We start from the raw sequence: 15637 nt of genomic DNA on the forward strand, positions 1-15637 counted from the left end.
CACACACACACACACACACACACACACACATATATATATATATATATATATATATATCACTGAATCTTAGCATTTTTTTATTTGAAAAGCCAACACAAAAGAACAGAAATTTGTAAGAAATAGGTAGGCATTTCCAAAATTGGGAAAATGCATACAGGGCTACAGATCTTAAACAGCATGATGATGGAGCTTATATGCATTTTTACTATGGCTAGAAGGTAGAGACAAAGGGGAACAAAAGATGAAGATGGAAATATAGCAGGCTACATCCAGACCAGTCATCATGCTTAAGAGTTTTTTTTTCTTGTACATAAGCATTGCCCATAGATGTAAAATACATGCCACATAATTTTAAAATTTTCCCTAGCCATATTCAGTAGGAAAATTTATTTTATACCTTTTAGTTTCATAAATCTAAAGTATTCTCAAATAAATTATGAACATAAAACAGAGATTATTTTTATTTTCCATACTAAATTTTCACCAAAAAAGTGTTATGTTTACAACACATCTGAATCTATGCTTCTTCAAGTGCTCAATGCCTACTTGGAGTCTGTGACTATCTTATTGCATAGATATAGCACTGAAATCTACTTGTTTTTCATTCTGAGTCACCAACTCTATTTCTTAGAACATTAGCCACCATGATTCCCCAATCTAGATATTTCCTAAATTCTAAAATCATGTCTAATTGTCTAGTGTATCATAATATCTAAAATTATCTCAAATTAAGTACTCTTCACATCTGTATATCACAAGAACTATTTTTATCCTACCTGCACCAGAGCCAGGAGAAGCCCCTGATGGTGCATGTGAGTATTAGATAGGCAGACTTGAATGGGTCCCTCTGAGTGAATTGCTGGCACCAGGAGAGAAAGGGCAGGATTTATACCGAGCATGCACAGCTGGAAGCCAGGTAGGCACGAGGATTCTAATATATAACAGAAACCAACCGGCTGCCTGATTCTGTTTCATTGAGACTGCCAACTGAGATACATTATTTGACACTGCTATGCAGAGCCAAATCATTCATCAAGCTGTTTAAAGCTCAGCACACCACCTGTCCATAGACCAGATTCTTAAAAAAAAAAATAAAATGAAAGTTTCCCTAGCCCTGTGACAAAAGTGAAGATTCTTCCTTTGGAGAGAACAAAAGTTATGACATCCTTTGCTGACAAAGTATGCCACAATTCCTGAAAGACCAGATGAATACAAAGGACAAAGAAAATAAAGCATGCCACACAGCTTGTCTGGATAGTGGCAAAAGGTACAACAAAAATAGGGTCATATGCTGCATCACAGAATAAGAAATCAAGGGTATTTTCTGGGGGCTTCAAATTTTTAAATACATTTTAAGACCTGTGCTTGCAGCAAAACAGTTTATACCTCATTATTAATTTCACAATTCTTGTTTTAAATAGGTATTAGACACAGTAGAAGCAGGTCAAAGTAGAACTCGTCTTCAAATTGTCTCACATCTATCTATCTAAAGCCTTTTTGCAGTGCAGCAATAGTATCTTTAAACATTTTAATTCTTTTGAACTTCCTTAACCATTATGGAAGTGTGGGGACAAGGTTATTTTTAATTTTAGTGACAGACTCCTTCTTTTAGCTGAACTCAGGGGGAAAAAAATTAAACAGTTTTGTGGAAGTCTGTCAAATAGGATTTAAAAAAGAAAAGGAAAAAATTGGGGTTAATTTGGTTCACCCAAGCATCAGTTTTTCCTTCTTGGAGTCTATCTACAATAATTTTATACAGAAGTCATCCAAGTCCCTTGAGGTCTTACATTAACTGACAACTGTCCTGGTGAAGGCATTAATGGGATCCTCAGATGACCTTGAGGAGAGAGCAGTGCCATTTGCCATCACTGAGGATTTTCATATGAAAGTCAAGAGTAACCCTGAGTGAAGATTACAGACAGTCTGAACAGACATCAGTAAGTCAACATACCCTTTCACTATGGCACTGGAGTTAAAATTATCACATCAAATCTATAAACCTGAAGAAATAGTAAAAACATAATGTCAAGTTAAAAAGTCGAATGTACAACGATATGTAAAGGGATGGGTACATTTATATCACTATTTAAAGACACACAGAGCAACGCATTATGTTTTCATTATATTGGAAAGTGTAAACACTCAGATGAAAAGGTATGACCCAGAACTTCCAGAGACTATTTCACTGCTGGGGCTAGGAAAGGCAACATGTGAATTAAAATTGGCAAAGTTGCAAGGGACTGTGAAAGGAAAGGAAGACAGAGACAACAAAAGAGAAAGGAAGAGAGTGAGGGAAATTTAGGAGGAGTGGATTCTTTAGACCAGAACAGGTACTGGTGATGCAAACTGCAAAAAGGCTCCAGACCTGTGTAGAGTGAATACATCATTCCCTTTAAGGGAAAGTTATGAGTGTACTTCAGGCATTCCTTATATTTGGCCTCAATAAAGTATATACTCTACCTGAATGTTATAAATAGGCAAAGAGCTTGATACATAGTTTTTCCTTGCCTTTAACAGTGGGGATCAGTAGTGATAGAAAATTAAGCATTATTTAATATCACTAGTCCATAAGGATCAGGTAGATGTTGTAGACCCAATGTTATTTCTACTGATAAATAATTTCACCAAATATCAACACCTAAAAAGATTCTACCTGACCATAAGAGACCAAAATGGAAACAAAAACACTTTATCACTGTTCCTGAGGGGAGCAAACAAAGACAAATACAAAGAAAATACCAAGCACTCTTCTTCATTCAAGTGTAACTATTCTGTCTCTTTTTTTTTTCCAGTGATAGCTGTAATCGAATGTCTTTCCTCTGGCACTTTACCTAAAAGTGTATTTTATGTAAAATATAATAAAACATAAAAAATTAATTGTAATAACTAATCACAACAACTAATCTAAGTGAGAACTGCAACTTCCTTGAACTCTGTCCCAGAATCACCATCCAGTTGTTACCATGGTGTGTCACTTAGGATAAAATAGATTTTTAGACCTTTCTTTCTGGGATGGGCATGGTGATACACACCTGTAACCCCAGCAACTCAGCAGTCTGCAGCAAGATGATAACAAATTTGAGGCCAGCTTCAGCAACTTAGCAGGACCATATTTCCAAATAAAGTAAAAGTTCTTGGTATGTAGCTCAGTGGTAGAGTACTCCTGCATTCAATCCCCAGTGCCAAAAGAAAAAGAAACTTAAATAATATTTATTTTTAGCTGGGTGTGGTCGCACACCTATAATTTCAGTATTTGGGAAGCTGAAACAGGAAGATCATAGGTTTGAGACCAGTCTCTGCAACTTTTGTGATACCCTGTTTTAAAATAAAAATAAAACAGGGCTAGGAGTATAGCTCAGAAATAGAATGATTATAGATTCAATCCCCAGTAACGCACGCGCGCGCGCGCGCGCGCGCACACACACACACACACACACACACACACACACTTTATTTTTGTAGCACTCACATCTACCATCACCACCCCCACACACATAGAACACAGTCACAGGAGCATGTGGAGGGTTTATTTATTCTTAAAGGAACAGATGCCATTAGGAAATTGTGGACTAAAGTGTGCATCTTACAGATGTGTAGAGAAAGGAGTTAAGAGAGAAGACCTAAGGCTGTTATCCTAAGAAATTTCTGCTTGCAAGGTTGGACCTTGTTGGCATTTGGCAACATGGTTTTTCTAACATTCCCTAACTGATGAAACTGTGCCTAAACTATTAGCACATAACATGATTGAGGGTGAATATCTGCCTCCTTTTAGGAATTCTGAAATTTGGTGTATGTTAGGACTTGGCCAGCCCCCTAGTGAAATCCTGGGTACTAACTCTCAAAGGGGCTTCCCTGAGAATAAACACTGGACACACATGGTCACCATTTTTGTTATGGAAAAGAGAGGGCAGCCATATGTAACTGCCAATAGGAGGAAGTCATCACATGGAGACCTCAATTTCTTACCATGCTTTTTTGGTTAATGGTCTAGTCATACATTTCTTTGTGTCTCTGTGGTAGAGCTTAGCCCTTGATACAATTATGAGCCAAGTCCTATGAGCCCTTTTAGAGAATGACGCCTGTGAAAGCGTCCTAATATTCCTAAGAAATAATTTAGATTTGACCTTCCTGAGCCAATAGAAATTGTGACCGTCCCAATGATTCACTCTTATAAATGGCAGTGAAACTCTAGGTCTACTAATAAAGTAAAAAGCATATATGGTGTAGAGTTATAAAAAAGTTATTATGATAAACCAAAACTTGCTTTTTATCTAAAGATGAGAAATGAAGTAATAATGATTACTGTGAGTCATTTGTGACTGTCAAATATGAGAAAACCAGTACAATGAGTTCTTTCCTATTAGCAGGTGTGGTGGAACATGTTGAATAATAATTTGTAACTTTAGTCAACTTTTGGAAGCAAATAAGAAAAATGTGGATGAATATGGCACTGAAATGTGTCATAAAATGTAAAGAAAAATATTTTTCAAGAAAATTACCGACTGGATAGCCTTTTATTTTTTCTCAGTACTGTGGGCTTGGACATGTTTAGACACTTGCATGTAATGCAGAAAGACACAGATGAGTGACTAAATGAAACAGTACATTAAAGAATAACTCTTACCATTTGAAAGATGTTAAATAGTAGTAAAAATAAGAGATGACATACATGCAGCTCCCAAGCCATATTCAATAAACATATTTCCAAAATACATGAAAGACCTTATTGAGGTCCTTAGTATACTGCTAACAATTTAGCTAACTTTCATGTTTAATTAACATTTTCTAAATATTAATAAGTATTTTGCCCTTTTATATGTTTGAAATTTAAAAAGAAAAAAATATTGACAATTATTTGTTTAAAAACACATTTGTCTGTTGCACACTGCTTTATGGTAATAAGAAATGTATGCCAGGCAAGCTGTTAGCAGTATGTAAGTCCTACAACAGTCTCTCCTACCCAGAAAGAGGGATCTCTGCTGCTCCTGCCAATTCACCTCCTAGATGTTATAGACTGAATGTTTATGCCCCCCTCCCGATATTGCTATGTTAAACCTAATCCCCAGGTTAATGGTATTGCTCTGGAGCCTCTCAGAGGTAATCAGATCACAAGGTCAGAGCTCTCATGAATGAGGTTAGCACTCTCACAAGAGGCCCTGGAGCTCCACTGCCACAGTGAGAAACATCATTTATGACAAAGCAGGCCCTCACCAAATTCCAAATCTGTCAACACCTTCGGCTTTGACTTTCATACTTCATGACCATGGGAAGTACATTTCTGTTGTTTATAATCTGCCCATCCTGCAAGAGTTTGTAATAGTGACTAAACAGACTCAGCCACTAAATATCATCCACAAAAATGTTCAGCATGCAGGAAGATAGTATTATTACTAGGTTTGTGATTATCTTCCTGGGTAGAGACATCATGGATGTTTTCAGCAAAATATAATCATACTTTTTGCTGTAATGATTGGAAAAGCAGCAGTTTCCACTCTAGTGGTCAGAGGGAGAGTCTTGAAGTCTTTTAATATTGGCTGAAGTATTGAATCTACAAGCTGAGATAATAGAAGCCCACTTCAGCATGGTGGTCCAGTCATCAACCCGTTAAATGATGATTACCTCTCAGATACTTATGTGAATTGATAGCTGCTTCTTTAGAAACCATTCTTGAACACTTAATACTGAATATGATAGCCAACAAAACAAAGTTCTTTTCTTTTACACAATGACAACTCATTTAAACTTGAGATAAGAATTACGATTGAACAGCATGTCTATAGTTATCTCAGAACCAGAACAAATTCATAGTAACAGTTTCAATACTGGCAGCTCTTTTCTGTTATTCCTCAGTAATCATAATGGATTTCTAGTTTCAGTCATCAAATTTAAAAGAAAAAACAATTTTTAGATACCTCTCAAAGTAATATAGATCTAGGCTCAATAAATAAAAATTGGAGTAAAAAGCCATAAATGTTAGTGTTTATAGGTATTATGAGATGGGCTAATGCATTTCTTTGTAGACTCTTAAAAGCATCTCAGGTGATTCATGCTGACACAACATTAGTGATTTGTCAAATGCTGTAGAAACACAGTATCATCCTAACTCTACTTCCATGCCAATGTTGTGATAACAAAATTGTCTAAATAACAGTACTGTGAAAATACAAAAATAAATTACACAAATATAAAGCTATTTACCTCATTATCATTTACTTAGTCACTGATCTTATGTGTTTATCTATGGATACAAAATGGTTAAAAATACAAATCAATTAAAATAATATAAGTAAGGATGAGAACACTGTTCTTAGTCTCCCCTACCACCAACATTAACAATATCAGTGATGGTTTCAAGACAAAAGAATATTGAATAAGAGTTTTCAAAATGCATGAACAAATAAATTATAGTTATCAAGTTTTCAGAGCTATGCCATAAAATAAATGGGTTGATGATGATGGAGGTTTACCTTTCAGGGTTCTTGCTTATTTTACGAATTTTAATTGAAGCAGTTAACTGTCAAACTTAAAGTATCAACTTTGAGAACTATAACTTTCTAAATATTGAGATGATCTTGTCATTTTTCTTTTTTAACTGTTTTGTTACTTTAATTATTGTATTAAATTATACATTAAAGTGAGATTCAAAGTGATACAAACAATAGGTGCATATATCACTTAGTGTATTTCCCTCTGGATCCTATGCATTGCCCCTTCCCATACATATCAGTGTGATTGGTAGTGATACCTACATATATGGGCCTAGCTTCCTTTCTCAAACCTCCTTTTTCTCTTCCTCATCTCTCTCCCTTAATTCAGCTCTCAGCATTGTCAGCATCCTTCTTCACATAATATATGATCCCTTTTTATTTCATATTTGTCAGTCAGGTAAAAATAAACATCTGTCAATGGAAATTTAGATTATTCCAATAAGAGAATTAAACATTAGGATAACTAACATTTGTTGAAATTTTAAAGTAACCATTCTTGAATCACTCTCTAAGAAAACTTTCCTCAGTAAGAAAATGTTGCCTATTTCCCTATATATATAATGTGTAAAGTACCATACACTTGTTAGTTTATAAGAAAATCCAGACTTGCTCATTTTCACAAACATATTAAAAGAATTACACTATGTTCTATAAAAGAGATTAAGATAAATAAAATATATGAAATTATCTAAGAGAAGCTTTAATCTACTAGAGGAATAAATGTAATTCAGCAATAATAGCAACACAATGTAGAATAGGAATAAAGAAAAATGGACTTTTGCTTGAGGCATTTGAAAAGTATCTAGAAGAAGGTATAAAATAGAACTTCAATATATATCAAATATCTACTTTGGAAGCAGTGTCATCAAATAGCGGGAATAATACAAAGAGACAACAAAGCGACACCATACAAATTATCTTCAGGGAGTTCTTAATAACACTGCTGGATTAACTGCAGGGTAATTGGAAGGAATCACAATGAGACGAACATGGAAAGATAGTTCTCATCTTCCAGAAAAGGATTTGGACATGATACTATAAATAATATGATTCATTAGGAGCAGGACATGCCTTGTATATTTGGGATTACACAGAGTTTTAGGTGACAGTGTGCTCTAAAGATTGGTACCTCTAGTGGTTCAAGAAAAGTCACTCAGAAACTGAACAGATTGAGCTGGGGGGTGAAGATAAATGTTTGAGAAGTGTCTGTATAGGTGCCGTATGCCTTATTATCCTGCATTTGTATCTTCAAGGAATTTCAGAAATGTACATACCTGTCAAAAATAAGAGTATGGATAAATTGAGAAATTAAAAGACCAAATTGCTTAGAAAAGATACTTACTCAACTGAGGAAGAGAGCAGATTCAAGTCTAGTGTTTTCCCAGAGCTACGTTTTAGACCATATGCTAACTCTTCAGGCACTTATCTGCTATAAAATCTACTCTCCTAAATTAACTTACATGAAAATGGCTTATTGAATTTGGTTTGGGGAGAAAAGTGTATTTTACAATTTATATCAAACATCTGGCTTAAATTTGCAGAAATCTTCTTAATTATAGCACATTATAAGGCACTTTACCACAAAAAAATTAATAGATTCTTTTCTGTCTTTTAAAATTTACTCAGTTTTTCCCAAAATAGTTTTTGCTAAATACTCCTTATTGCTCAATTATTCTTGACTGTATGGGTAACTCTTCACATATGTCTTCTGTTTTCTATTTAGGCTATGTGACAGGAATGCTACTCTTGTCTTTCAGTGTGGTAGGAATGTGAGGAACACTGGATTTTTTATGGCATTCTTTTTGCTCTATTGGTCAAGTTGTATGCTGTTGCCATAGCTGAACCACTGATGGACATCTGCCTTTTTTGGTTTGTTTGTTTGTTGCTGCTAATATTCTAATCTCCTTACCACCTGTAGAGAAAGTTTAGGCATTTGCAGCAACATTGTTTGATAAGAAGGGGCTGAGGTACTCCTCTGTGGTGGTGTGGGACTGTTTTGTTTTGTGGTACCAGAGAAATTCTATCTCTGAGCTTACACCCTTAGCTCTATTTTATTATTTTGCTATAGGGCTTCACTAAATTGCTGAGGCTGGCCATGAGCCTACAATCCTGTCTCAACCTTCCAGGTACTAGGATTACAGGCATGGGCCACAAGGCTAGGGTAACCCTTTATGGTTCTATCAAACATTGTTACTAAAAAAAAAAAAAATCACACTTTATTCTAGCCTCCTATGAAACACAGCCAATGTACTAATCCTATGTGGTGCAAATGGAAGGCAGCAAAAGTAACTGAAAAAGAGAAGTGAGGCAGGTGAAAAGACAAGCATGAGCAAGCAGTACAGTCAAGTTGGCCACAGCTTCCAGAGGAAACCCATCCAGGTGCTGGAGCTCAGAAGTCCCCAGGAGGTGCTGTGTCTTACTTCACCAGGAAGAACCTCTAGATCCTTTTTTCTTTGTTGTTGGTTACAAGGAAAGTAGTGGAACTATCTCACATGATAATTGTTTATTTATACATTTATACTTTTATTTCGTTCAATACCTTTAATATAGCTGAATCCACATTAGTAGCTGAATGTAAATGTAAAATTGATAAATTCCTGGAAAACTGTCCTTTCTCATTATGTTATTTCCCCCATAGCTGGAACCGTGCCACCCAAGGCAGCTCCAGATGCCAACTTCCTCCTGCTGGCCTGGTTTCCCTTCTCTCCTAACCCCTGGGTCTGCAGGTTCCTACTGTTGTGATACCCCTTGATGACTCTCAAAGAAAACTTTTTTTAAAATCTTTTCTCCTAATTTTTGCTTTGTTGAGACTGGCCATGAACCTGCAATCCTACTGTCTCAGCCTCCCAAGTACTGGGATTACAAACATGCATCACCATGCCTACTTTGAATGGGGCTTTTTAGACTTTCCAGATATATAAATTAAATAAACAATAGATTTAAAATGTAGTTTAAAAAATTATATCACTGTGCTTCTCACTCTCATGTATGAAGAGGAAGGAAATGAGAGGGGAAAGGGACAGAGAGGGAAACAAAGCAATTAATGCTGTGTGAGCATATGGATGTCATCATGATGCCTGATTACAATGCACCAATAAAGTATTCTTTAAAAATCTAAGCATCACAATTTAATAATTTTCTTAAAATTTTATACTTTAGTATTATTTGGCTAAAAATGTTTAAAAACTGTAAAAGATATTACTTTCTTACATTTTGGTTCTATAGTTTATTTTTCTACTTTCTACTTTAGAGGTGTTTTCTACTCCTCTAAAGGAGAAAGAACCAGTATGAAAGGTAAGAACTTCCTGCTGAGTGTGGTGGCATATTCCTGTATTTCCAGTAATTAGGAGGATGAGACAGGAGGATCACAGGATCAAGGCCAGCATGCAATAACTTAGTAAGACCCTGTTTCAAAATGAATAATAAAATAGGGATGGGAGTATATCTCAAAGATAGAATATTCCTGGGTTCATTCCCCAGTATTGCACACTCAAAAAAGTAAGAACTTTCTTATTAATAACTCTGTTTCATTGTACTTTCTTTAATTTCTTTAATAAATGTTATTAGGTTTATAATATTTTTATTTTATGAGGTATCTAAGAAAATAAAAACATAACTCCAGTGTGTGTGTGTGTGTGTGTGTGTGTGTGTGTGTGTGCGCGCGCGTGTGTGTTTTACTAGTGATTGAACCTAGGGCAGTTCTATCAGTGAGCTATTCCCCTAGCTTTTTTTTATTTTGAAACTGGGTGTCCCTAAATTAGCATTGTATTGGCCTCAAACCTGTGATCCTCCTTTGTCAACCTCTCAAATACTGGGATTATAGGCATGGAAGTAGTCTAATGCATGTATTAAATAATGAGAAAAGAAATAATAGACTGCCATATACATTTGAGAATGTGATTTTCAGTGATCCCAAGAGTTGGCCTCTGTCACTACAAATCTTATCACAGTACGTACAGGAGTACAGACGGTCAGAGAGGTAAAATGTCAGTTTCTGGACCATTAAACCCTATGCCTTCTCAATGGATCACAATTAGAAACACCTGTGCAAAGCAGTGGGGCCCCACCACAGACATGATGTGCTCAAATGTTCCTTCCTGTCCTCAGACACAGTCTAGCGATAGAAGTAAAGCATGTAACATGTGGACTTTTCATTGCCAGAAAATTACCACAATTTTGGCCCTACTATTACAATTCCAACACTTTAGATTACAAGTGAATCATACATAGTTATCACTGTGAAAGATTTAATTTGGAAGTTTTACTAGAGAGAAAATTTAAAAAATAGAAACCTTAAGTTCTTCTATGGTGATCATATCAAAACTATGTTGTAGTTTCAGAGCTTAGTGTTATTTAAGAAATATTCATATTAATGATAATTTTGACTAAGTGTCAGAAGAGAATGACTAATAAAACATTGTCTAATAAAGCTCATATACAGACTAATAATGCACAACCATTTTTCTTTTCTTAGATCTGTCACCTTGAAGTTTGTGATTATTTCTCTGTACTTACATTTCCTTAGTATCAGTGAAAAAGTGATTTATAATTGGACATAAAAATTAAGAAATATATAAAGTATGACACAAAGGCATGAGTTAAGCTTGGCTATAGTGGTAAATTAGTAAACACAGCAAAGGACTTGCTCTAATAGTAGACTGATCCAGGCATGTGTTTTGCCAAGATTAGGAGCCATAAGACCTGTAAATCAAAACCCATTCTAAACTCCAGAATGGGACAGTGAGACATTGCAGTTCAAACACTGGGGTTCACAATATGCACATGCACACATATGGAAGAAACACTAAGGCCACACATTCTAATTCAGGGGTTCACAATGCTGGGTACCCACATATTAGTAAAAACTATGACTATTATTGATGGATAAACACTGGAAAGTATTATAGACTTCTATGAAATTTTCCCTAATGACAAAAAAAAAATGGAATGACGGAAACTCTGATTATAGGCTTCAAGAATTTGGCTAAGTTACTTAGACTGACATACCTAATGCAATTTTGAAATTGAAAGCATGAGTGTCATATATTGTACATGACACAAAAACATGTTGGACACCCTTTTGTGCCACAGGATGATAGAAAATGTGGCTGGATAAGGATCTCAGAACATGGCCGAAGACAGGAAAAAAATCCAAACAGTAATATAAAAAAAGATGTATCAGCCAAAGAAAGAAGCCAAAGGATTACTATTCTATACCATTTGAGAACACCAAAATAAACCACCAGAGTAGTTGATCTTTTTAATCACATCTCTTTCACCCATCTTTCCTACATTCACCCTTCTACTTTATAGCACACTCTCTTAAATATCAAGTGTTCCATTGGATTCAGTCATCAAGAGGCTACCAAGCTATAGGAAAGGATGATACAATTAAATATAATAATTTTTCTGGTTAATGCCAGCCAACATTGTATCTCCTTATTACAAAATTTCCCATATAGTGTACTATTTCCTTCAAATCAACCATTCTATTGCACTTTCCTAAGGCATCAGTGTAGAAAAGCAAGTTTACAAAAAGATAAATGTTGCCACTCCCAGAGAAATGTATATTTACAGAGTAAAATACCAATATTCACACTTCCACCCAAAGGAAAAGCTCTGTTATAATGTGAGGTCAGGTGTCAGACACAAAAATGTACTGTAAGCAGATTTTTATGGCATTTTCCAGGTCTATTGAGGTATAGGATTAGGACCAACACATCACTTCACAAAGATTATAGGTCTGCATGTCTTCCTCTTTTTTTGTCTTAAAAGTTATGTATCTGTATAAAATATCTTGCTGAATTCCTGAAGAGTTGGTAATAAAACCCTTTTGCTTTCTGCAAGATGCTATTTCTAACTATAATTACTCATCTAAGAAAGAAACATCTGTTGTTGCTCATTACCATCTTCTCCTCACTTCCTTATAGCCTTTATGTGTTTTAAAAGTATCTTGGATTATGTTATTACATTTTTCTAATATTTTTCATAGAAGTGAATAAGAGTTGCTTAAAAAAATCAGAACTGAGCCCTAGAGTATCCAGAGACAAAGAGCACTGAACTCACACCATTGATTTCTTTTTCTTTTTCTTTTTTTTTTGCCTCACATTATTATTTATCATTATGCTGTATTTAAAGAAAACTGTTACAGAAATTAATCCTTAAACTGGGAGACTAGAAGTTATGTTTCTCCTTTAACTAGGGCACTGATAATCTTATTACCTCACTTTATCATAAGTTCTGTAAACTTCATTCCTGGGATAAGTAGAATTCACTGCTATTGATAAGGGATACATTATTCTGTTTTTACTATGCTATGTTGGATAAAATACATACTAAAAGAATAGCTATACCTTTTATAGTTTTACAAATTATAATGGCCAGTTCCATAAAATACATCAGGAGAGGACATTTCAACTATCAATTATTGGCTATATAATCTTTGTTCTGAGTGGTTTCTTTAGTCCCTAGAAATAAAAATTCCCAAAGCATTATTTTGATACTCTTTTATCTTCACAGAAAATTTAAGTGGCTTTCCATTTCCTAATATTTAAGAATCTTACAGCTTAGCCTCAATGTATGTATCCAAACTTATTTTCAAATAATTTCTTTTAGATACTTTTCTCAAATCAATGAATTTTTATCTATTAATTGTCCTCCAAATGTGCCATCTGATGACTCTGTCTTTCATGTTCAGTTATTTGACTGAAAATTTAATCATGGCAAAATACATAGGTATTACACGATCCTTTTGACAAATTTTAAACCACATATAAACCCAAGGAAATACTGGCCACTGGACCAGAAGAACGTGCCCACCACCCAAAGGTGCCCTCCCATCCCAATTCGATCACACTTCATCTTCCAGAGGCAACAGTTGCTCTGATTTCCACCACTGTATGTTAGAGCCTATCTTTACACTTCCTATAAGTGGAATCATGTTGTCTATGCCTTTCAGTGTATGGTTTCTCCAACTTAACAATGTGTTTGAGTATTCTGTGTTACTTTGTGTATTAGCCATTGCCTTTTAAATTTCTTAATTCTTTTTTCTAGTCTAAGTTCAGTTAGTTTATTCATTCTTTTATTTGATGGGCATTTGAATTATTTTCAAGTTAGGGCTTTTTTCAGAGGTATTACAAATATATTTATTTCATCCACAGTTTGATTCACATAATTGACCAAAGTACTTTTTCTGACTTTACAATACCCTTTCTTTAAAGTTAACTTTATTTTTCTGTATATTTTTAAAAGTGTATTGTAGTTTCACATTATAATGTAGTTCAGAGTGATAGTGACATACAAGCACACAAAGTTAACTTTAAAGTTCATCTTTCCCTACAATCCTAAAGCTCAGTGAGTTCTCCCTGGCCCCAGATATACTGTGTATACAATTTGTTACTAAGATATCTCATCATGCTCTGCTTTATAAATTATATTTATATGAGACATGATGCACATACTTTATAATTTCAATTTTCCAATTTCTAAGTAAAAGCAGGATCTATTCTTCTGCAACCTTAGCATATAGCACAGTGCCACACATAAATTTGTTCAAAAAAGTGGTGCTGCCAACAGAGAATAAAATCACTGTAGCAAAGATCCCACCAAGAACAACTAGAACACCGAGATAAAAAACAAAAGCTACATTTTTAAAGATATCAAAGAACTGCAGAGCAACAGAGCTAGGGATATTAAATTCTGAAAAGAGAAGAAAATTATAAATGTAGTCTGAGAATGTGCATCTGGTTTTACAATGAGAGTTATTTCTCAGCTCTGAGTGATGGTAGAGGCTATGAACATAGATTCGGCATAAGCAGAGGGCCACTTCACTGCAACCATGACACAGCAAAGCTTTTGCCAATTAAGAAGGGTAGGGACAAAATTCAAGAATAAGAGTCCTCAAAGATATGTCGGTTCCTACCCAAAAACTTGCTTTTTAAATAATGAAACTGTACAAAGCATAAGGCTAAAAGACTAGGCCACAAACCCAGAAGAACAAAATTTCCTGTTGGCTAGCAGTGCTATGAAAACAAACATTCATAACTTGGAGGGTTCCTCTAACTACAAGGCTACAGGCAAAGGCCTTAGAAGGAGCATCAAACTATCACAATTTGCAGACACAGGCTCCCAAGGAGAGAGCTTCTGAAAAAAAGAAGTCAAATTTCTCAGTTTCTTGATTCTGAGAGAATAGAGCCCTGCAAAGCTCTCAAGTGAAAGCCAGAGGGACACATGTATTTGGAATGGGTGAAAAGCAGAGAGAGATAGGCTGAGCCGTATACAAGTGCAAGCCACTTCACATCATCCCAGTGTCTCAGAAGCATTCAGCCCCATTCTATCAATACAGCAGAGAAAATAATTTGTTGTGGCAAAATAAACACCACCTGAATCCTATACAGATCTTTATTCTTATTTCTAGCAGGCAAGCAAGAATGTATCATCTGTGCCAAGATATAACCAAATTAAGAATAACCAAGAAGAAAGTAGACACCAAAAGAAATCCATAAAGGATCCACGTACATCTAGCCATCAGCAATTTATTTTTAATACAATTATCAGTAATTTGTTAAATTATGGAGAGTGAGCTTAATGCTTATGATTTTTTGTTGCCTCAGCATCCATTTTGAATTTAAGACAGACTTTCTCATATAAGAAAGGCTCAGTCAGCCTGGACAGAGTTTTTAGCTCCATCCCTCCTCCCAGTTCCTCAAGGTGGTCTATGCAGAAATCTGCCAAACAAAACTTCCTTCCAAGGGACAGCTAGATGCAGTCTACCTGGATGGCCCCATTGATCCTCATGTCCCTTATGGACTGTGAAAACATATCACAAAGACTATCTCTTCATCACTGCAACTCCTGCCCGCTTGCCTTAAACCACCCATTAACTGGTTCTTTGGGAACTCTATTGAAATAATGCCATGGACCCAATACAGTTGCCCCCACTTATTTGTGGTTGCCCTTTCTATGATTTCAGCTACTCACAATGGCCAGGAGCCATGCCTGCAATCCCAGCATTTAGAGGTTGAGACAGGAGGATCTCAAGTTCAAAGCCAGCCTTAGTAAGTTACTACTGAGACCCTCAGCAACTTAGCAAGACCCTTGTTCAAAATTAAAAATTCAAAGGGCTAGAGGTAAATCTAGGAGTTAGAACA

Source organism: Muscardinus avellanarius (assembly GCF_963383645.1).
Source record: "Muscardinus avellanarius genome assembly, chromosome: 2".
NCBI classification, from domain to species: Eukaryota; Metazoa; Chordata; class Mammalia; order Rodentia; family Gliridae; genus Muscardinus; species Muscardinus avellanarius.